Genomic DNA, 7927 nt, shown 5'->3' on the forward strand with positions numbered 1-7927 from the left:
TCCACTTTCTTTCTGTTTATTTTCCAGTTGATTCTCTTAGGTCATCCAGGTCTACAATCATATCAGCTGCAAATAGGGATAATTTTGCCTTTCCTTTCCAATAGTTATGTCTCAAATTTCTTTCTACTGTCTAATTTCATTGTTAAAAATCTCAAGTAAAATCAATTGCATGATCATGCCTAGAATTAAATTATGATTCAAAAGCTACCAGTTTCATACTTTTTCTTATTCATATCATAGCGAGGTTCCAAATGACAGCAATTTTAAGTGCCATGCTGCTGTGCCTTTAGACTCAGATGTTGGACTTGGAGGTCTGTGGAGGGTGTTTGGGAGCTTTAGGCTGGTGGGAAGATAGAGGGATCCTCAAGGCAGAAGGGATGTCAGAAGCACTGACCTGATGCAGAGATGACTTCAGAGCTATTCCTGGACTGGGAAGGCACAGCAGAGTTGCAGTGCTATTAGAGTCATATTTCACTCTGATTTACTCCTGATGTTTGCATTTCTCTGGTAAGGATAACTCCCCCTTCTTCTTCCGCTTTCCTTCTGCCCTCATGCTTGCCCTCTTCCTTCTCGTGCTGCTTCTCTTCTTCTCTATTTTGTAATTAACAAAGTTTAAGGAGGTTTTCTGACATTTGGATTGGATTTAAATCTTATACCATCTTGAAGACCATTTAAAGTAGGAGCCTATGGGAGGCCAAGAAGGGAAACCCAGAAGATAGTGGGGGGAAATGTTTAAAAAACTATAAATCTGTTACACAGGAGGTAACGTGGCATGTGAAATCTAACCCACTGAGGGAGTGTCTTTTACATTGGACCTCAGTCAAGAAGTTACTCTTCCCTAGAAAAATCTAGAAACAAACACTCCTCCCACTGCTGGCTGCCAGGCAGAATGCTGAAGACATGCAGGTTAGAGGACCCGGAGGGAAGCCAGTGTGGGTGAGGTGGTGGGGATTAATTAATTAGTGGAGGGCATTTTTGCAGAGTACAATGAAGCGTGCCATAAAGATTCAGTACTTCAAGTGATCTTTGTGTGACTCTAGACAGAGATTGAGCACACCTGCAATTATTACTGCAGGTCCACATCGAATAAAATCTCACCCCAGTGAAAACTGGTGTGGGACCAGAAATATGTGAGCCATGTAAAAGGAGATTCCACAGAACCTGGGCAACACGGGAAGGAAAGATGGAGAGGATCAAAGCAAAGACAGTTTTCCCATCCACATTTGCTAATGGTGTGAAAGGACTTGTAATTAAAATAGGAGCCATAACATTCCATTTGTGGTTTGTTATATAATTTTGCTTGCTCAACTGATTGTTTATCAACTGTTTCGTTCCACAGTGGGGATCCAGTCTTTGTTGTTGTTTTCAACAAAGTCCTGCTTTGTCAAGTCCTCTAGAAGTTGTTATAAATAGTCATTTAGATTGGGAGGGACTAAGAGACTACACAAGCTGAGATTCCTGGACACAGAATATGTAAAAATAGGCAGCAAAGAAAACCTCCTTTATAGAATGTTGCCTTTATAAGTTTATTCCTCTATGAGTGTTTCAGTGCCAGCTAGGCCTTCACAGGTGTTAGCCAGAAGGAGAACAGGGCCTGAGGGAGAGAATTGTGGAGGACAGAATTGTGAGGTTGTAGATGTGTAACTTCTGGTTACTTAATTGTTGTGATCTTGTGCTTTTTCATTTGTAAAATAGAAATAATATCTACCTCCTAGGAATTTTATGGGAGAATAAATAAATAATGTATGTAAAGGATTTAGCCCCATACCTGGAGCCTACAAGTACTCTACAAATGGTTATTAGTATTGTATTATTACATCTGCATTTATAATAAAAGCTTGGCTTGACCTCTTACTCAACTTCCACTTTATTTTTCTCAACTATTTAAACTAAGACGTGGAGCAAAGTTAATTACAACCCTGGGTTTCTCAAATTCCTGGAGGACTATAGAACAAAATTGCAATATCAAAATTCTGGTATGAATTGAATAACTTCAGTTATATAGCATCCCTTTGACCTGCTCCTATTTGGGTGTTTAACGTTGCAGGATAGTTTTCCTGTCTGGGCCTAAATTGAAGGAAGGAAGAATAACTGCTTTTCTTTTTTCTTATAACTGTGAAACCTGTAGATGATAGTCCTGCATTTGAGGAGAATTTTAGAGTATGGCAATTTTGGGAACAGAGGAGTCCCTTATAAAGCTCCCATGACGATAAAAACCAACCCATCCCCTTAAATGTTCTCTTTCTCTGTGTCTGTTATGTTTGCTGATTTTGTACCTTTTTTCCCCTTCAAGCTGTATGTAGTCAACAACTCTTCACTGAACCGGCAAGGATATTCTCTTCTCCAGAGAACTAATAGTTGCAACTTTTAACCCTAAGGCGTGGTTATCCTATAAATTATTTTTTCTTCTCACTTATTTTATGTATCCTTTTATTTCCTTGATTTGTTCTCTGGCTCTGTTATCAGAAATCTATGACTCCTAGTCTTCTTGTCACAATAACGTTAGAAGCAGTAAAGAACACTGTCTTGGGGTGATTAATTTAGTGGGATTCTTCCGATTGATTTAATCAGTACTGGGCAGGAAGAAGCAAAGCTTTCCTAATTCTTCTACTTGTTCCACGTCAATTAAATTGGAAGTAGTTAGACAACCATGTAAATGTCTTCTCTTATCTTAGTGGCTTTTAGCAAAATTTACAACACACAACATCTGTTCTCTTTGCCTGAGTGAATCAAATTTACCCTCTTTTATCTTCAAGTTTATCAATAGAAGGTGGAGGAAAAGTAACAAGCAATTAGGATACTTCAAGCGCCTTGCCTCAAGGCTAATCAAACACATACTCTATACTTTGGTAATAATACCTTGTAATTTGGTGAATACAAACCTTTTATTATATGCCTTTAGTCATTTGTAATATGACTACATTGAGTTTCATTTATCAAAAAGGTTAAAGAGCTAATTTACTTTAGGTAATTTCTTAACCCAAAAAAGAACTTGCCCTGCTTTTAAATGTTTTCATTATCTGCTCGCACAATTTAGAAATGAATTTTAGAAATTATGAATTTTAGACCACTGTGATGACAATGGAACCAACAATGATGGCAGAATCTATCTCAATAAATCATGATTTTTTTGATGGGAGTAATGCAATTTAAAAAATAACAATAGCTAACATTTAGTTTCTACTGTGTTTCAGATGCTGTTCTAAGTGCTTTATATACTTCAACACTTAACTCTGTCCTTATAACAATACGTTTATGTTCCCAATTTTTACAGAAAAAGAAATGGAGGCTCAGATTAAATGACTTGTCAAGGTCTCATTGCCATTAAGTGCTGGAGTTAGGATGTGAATTCATGGTTAGCTTCCCACCCCACCCTCGTTCAAGTACAAAAATCACTCTGTGCAAAATGTAGTGGATTGAAATGATTTTGATATTGAATGAAAATGTTGCTATTCTTACCTGACCTGTAAATCTGCATGGCCTCCTCGTAAATCTAGCCCAAAGAAGGCCTTCTGTGAAGTTGCCATTAAACATTGTCATCTGTGGAGACTGAGGCCCAAATGGTTTCCGATGAGTGCGTCTGAATGAAGAAAAACCTTAACAGATCGTGAGCAATGAGGGCAGGCGTTGTGTTTATTTTCTTTGCGAGTCTGTTTCCAGGACCTAACATTGGACTTGGCACGCAGTAAGTGCTCATAGAATTGAATTCAAACCCAATTTGGTCTATGTGCAACTTGGTTTATATATTTTTTAATATCACTTCTTTTGTTTTGGTAAAATTAATATTTGCTAATTATAAAACATTTGAGCAACAGGGAAAAGAGATCACCCCAAATCCCACTATCTAAAAAGAATCACTATTAACATTAGTGACCATCATTCCAAATGTTATTCTGTGTACCTGTATAGAAAGGATGATTAGATAAAATACTTTAAAATAGGATTATACTACGCAAGCCATTTGTTAAATATAATTAATTCTAATTTCACCTGAATTTAACAAAATTAAAATACAATGAAATAAACCCAAAGGAATTGTTACAATTTAAATCAATGTTTCTTTACCACAGAGTTATTGTTTCCTAAGTGATCCCACGATCTCTCTTAGGTTAAAACAAAAGAGAACATGAAAAATTAAGAGTTTTGTGTGTGTGTATATATATCTGAGATCAATGTTATTTGTACTATAAGCCACAGTTGAAAATTGGACATTTAGTGCTTAATCTCTTTTTATTATCTGGGGACATGGCAGAGGATACAAAGGATAGGGGTTCAGTAAAGGAGTGTGTTTTAGTTAAAATCCCTGGGGTTTCCTCCACCTAGATGGAAGGGATGGCCCATTCGCCTGGGGGAGGGCCTGGATACCATAGACTTTGGATCTGTTCCCCAGTTCAACCTGCATCTTCAGAGCCCTCGCTTCACCCAGAGTTTAGCCTCTTAACTTCTTCTGTTTCACCTATTTCTCTCCAGCAGCCATTTCCACTGTGCCCCTGTGAAAAAAGGGAAAAGATAGTAATACAGCTTAGTTAGATTCTCTCCATATTTGGGAATTCCTGCTTTTGGTGATGCACAATTTGTTGTCTGAGGGGTGGGGAAAAATTAAGTGGAAAGCCTTGCCACACTGTGTTGGTTTGGTTTGGAATTCTGTTTCTTTCCTTTGGTATCAATTTATGAAGTTTATGGCATTGGAATGTACTAGTTTCTTTGTTTGGTTTAGACTTAGCAAATTTTTTTTAATGTTTTTTCCCTTCTTTTTGTTAAGTATCAGAGAAGCGATTTCCCACAAATCTTTGTTTTTCAAAAAGGTGTTTGGCTGATATGGTGCCTCCTATTCCCTAACTGTAACCAAATTTCAACATTATATAGGAACGATTATTACAATATATGCAAACATATAATTCCTTTGTGGGACCAGGAAATATGAGGGAGAAGTATTACTTTGCTTAAAGCTAGTCTGCTTATTTTTATTGAATTTTAGGGTTTTTGGGAGACAGGGATGATATTTTGAGATTTCCTTTAGTCTGTGGCTGACCTAGAATAGTGAAGTCTTTCAAATCACTTTATACATCAATAGGGCTATATTTTTCAGTGTATTGTTTATGGACCATCACTCCAAATGGCCAGAGCCTAGAAGAAACTAGAAAGTCTGATAATCCCCTGCCTGGAAGATTGAGGGAGGCCTTTAAAAAGAGATCGCACAATGTCTTGTCGTTTCAAACAGCCCTGTCTGGCCTAGCTGCAGAAAAGAGGACTGTCTTTACAGCTTTCATCTTGGCCCGTCACAGCCACAGCTGCTGTATAACATCGCTTATAAAGGAACAGGCTGCCGCTGAGTTGGAGCCAAGGTGGTTGATAGAAGAAGGTGTTACAAAACCAATAGCCGGGCGAGTGAGAATTGGAAGCATTCGAGAAAGGGAGTGGAGGAATGCAGGACCACTCCCCGCGGCCCGCCAAGCCCTCTGGCACAGCAAGCCCTCTGCGTACTGCTGTTACATGCCAAGTTTTACCAACTGTGAAATTAATATTTCTACACCATAATATGACTTTTTTCCCCCAAGGGAGGATTAAAACAGTAAATATAAGTTTAAAAAACTCCCCAAACAAATCCAACTAAGCTGGGAACTGAATCCCATGATTGAGATACAACTTGTGGTTTTTGGCAGTGTTGAAACCTTTTTGTTTTTCTAGGTGCACAATTTTAAAGGAGCACTAGATGGGAATTCCCTCTTCCTCTTTTCTCAGTTCTTGAATTTTGCTGGCAGAAGTTTGGATGTTGTTCAGCATATGAGGCTCTTTACACCAAAACCAAATGTCCTTTGCCCGTCTGATGAATTTGAAAGTGCCTGTCACCTTCCTATCCGCAGATGAAGTGTATGTGAGCAGACATAGGTGCTATTCCACGGTGATTGAGTTATGGAGGATGCATAGCAAACAAGGTTTCTGTCAGTAGAACTTGGGGCTAACAGTATCCACTTCTGGCCACTTCCTCTTCCCTAGGAAATTAGTATGGCCAGAAAGAAATTATAAAATCTTTTAAATTATAGAAGAAACATAATAGATCCTAGCAGAGTTATGCAGAAACACCCCAAAGATATGGTGCGTTGCCTTTTCATTGAGGCTAGGCCTTAGGCCATCGAGTAAAATACTGGATCGTTGAAGGTGGCATAGAGAGTGGGGAGAAAACAGGGTGATAGAGGAGGATAATGACTGTGTCACTAGCATGATCTTGAGGAGAGGGTGCCCTGGCTCAATTACTGCTCTGAGAAACAGGCGTATCCCATTCCATCCCTTCATCATCCAAACCCAGACGTTATTATAGAGAGTGACGGGGTAGGGGGAGAGCACTATTAACAATTAATTCAGGGCATCAGTGCAAATAGGACTGTCCTGGGCAAATACTAACCCAATTCCTCTAACTCTGGTGCCGTCTTTACTAAACAAGCTTTTGATTACAATTGGCCTTCCTATAGAGTTCTGTCTACAGAGAGAATGTGATGACTATTCATTCATTCAACAAATACTTGTTGAGCATAACACTGAAGTTTTGCCTCCATGGAGCTTACAGTCTAGTAGAGAGATAGTCAGTTAAGCGTCTACTGTACAGTATGATCAGTGTTGTGCTAGGGGAAGTATGAGGTAGCATAGCTGGGTCACTAATAGGACTTAGAAAATTTTCCTGGAGGAAACCACTAGTATCTGTGTTGAGATCTGATCTGAAGTGTGATGAAAACTTATTGGGCAAAGGAAGTTAGGGAGAGAGTTTTTCAAGCCCAGAGTGTACACAGACCAGAGAAAACATCATTTATTTTAGGAAACAAAAGATTTGTGTTAGGCTGAAACTTAGAGTGAGTGAAGGAGAGGAACAAGGCTCGTGGAGGCAGAGATGGGCAAGGGCCACTCTCAGAGAGCACACTCTACTCTGCCGACTGCAAGGCAGGGCGATGCCTGCCCATCACCAGCGTGGACACACACGCCTCTCACTTTCCGAGCTAGAATCAGGCTGGAGCTGGCGGAAGGGAGAAGCTTTAAATTGAGTAGGAGTTGGACCTTTTGATTTAGATTAGATTGGACTTTTTACAATCATTTCTTATTTTTATGAAAGTAATATACTTAAACACCAATGATTTAAACAGTACTATCACACTTATAACAAAAATACGTGTCCCTAGCCCCACTCCTTTGTGCCCTTCGATTTCTACTTTCTAGAGGCAATTACTTTCAACTCAATGCTTTTAGCTGCTCTTCCAGTATTTACTTCCAAATTCTTGTTATATCCTGATTTTTCAATTTTGAACATTCTCTGCTAACTGTGTGCTGTGGTAGATGCAGAGTTAGCTATCTTTCATTACTACCTTTGCCTGCCCTCTTCCCCCATCACATACATGTACTCGTCCCCCCTCCATCTTCCCAATATAATTGTCTTGTGATTTATTTTTATTAAATCAATATTCCATGCTTATTGTGTCTCTGTAAACAGGCAAATTTACAGCCAAGTTATATTTCCTTGTATTACTTCTTACTCTTCCTGGGATTAATAATTGCTTAGTTTTCTATGTACCTTTCAATAATTCTGCCCCAAACTTTTGAACATAATTATTGATATAGTCAGTGAGGAGATCTATCAGTTGCATTTGTTTTTCGTGCTTTTCTTTCTGAAATCCCACTTTCCTGTTCCAGGCTAGTTGGATTGCTTTCCAGGCCCACTGCACAACCTGCATCCTCGAACTGCCCTTTACAGATACCCTGGGAATTCCTTTTGCCTCTGTCCTGTATTAAGATCTCTAATCCATGCTTCTTTCCAATTTAGACTGGACTTCTTCTCCTCAGAAAAGCTGTGGTATCATCTAGGGATGGAAACAGGAGATTGATCCAAGAATGCAGGTCTGACAATAATGGTAGGAGAAAAAGTCACTTCCTGCTTTCTCTC

This window comes from Equus caballus, chromosome X, assembly GCF_041296265.1.
Source record: "Equus caballus isolate H_3958 breed thoroughbred chromosome X, TB-T2T, whole genome shotgun sequence".
Taxonomy (NCBI): domain Eukaryota; kingdom Metazoa; phylum Chordata; class Mammalia; order Perissodactyla; family Equidae; genus Equus; species Equus caballus.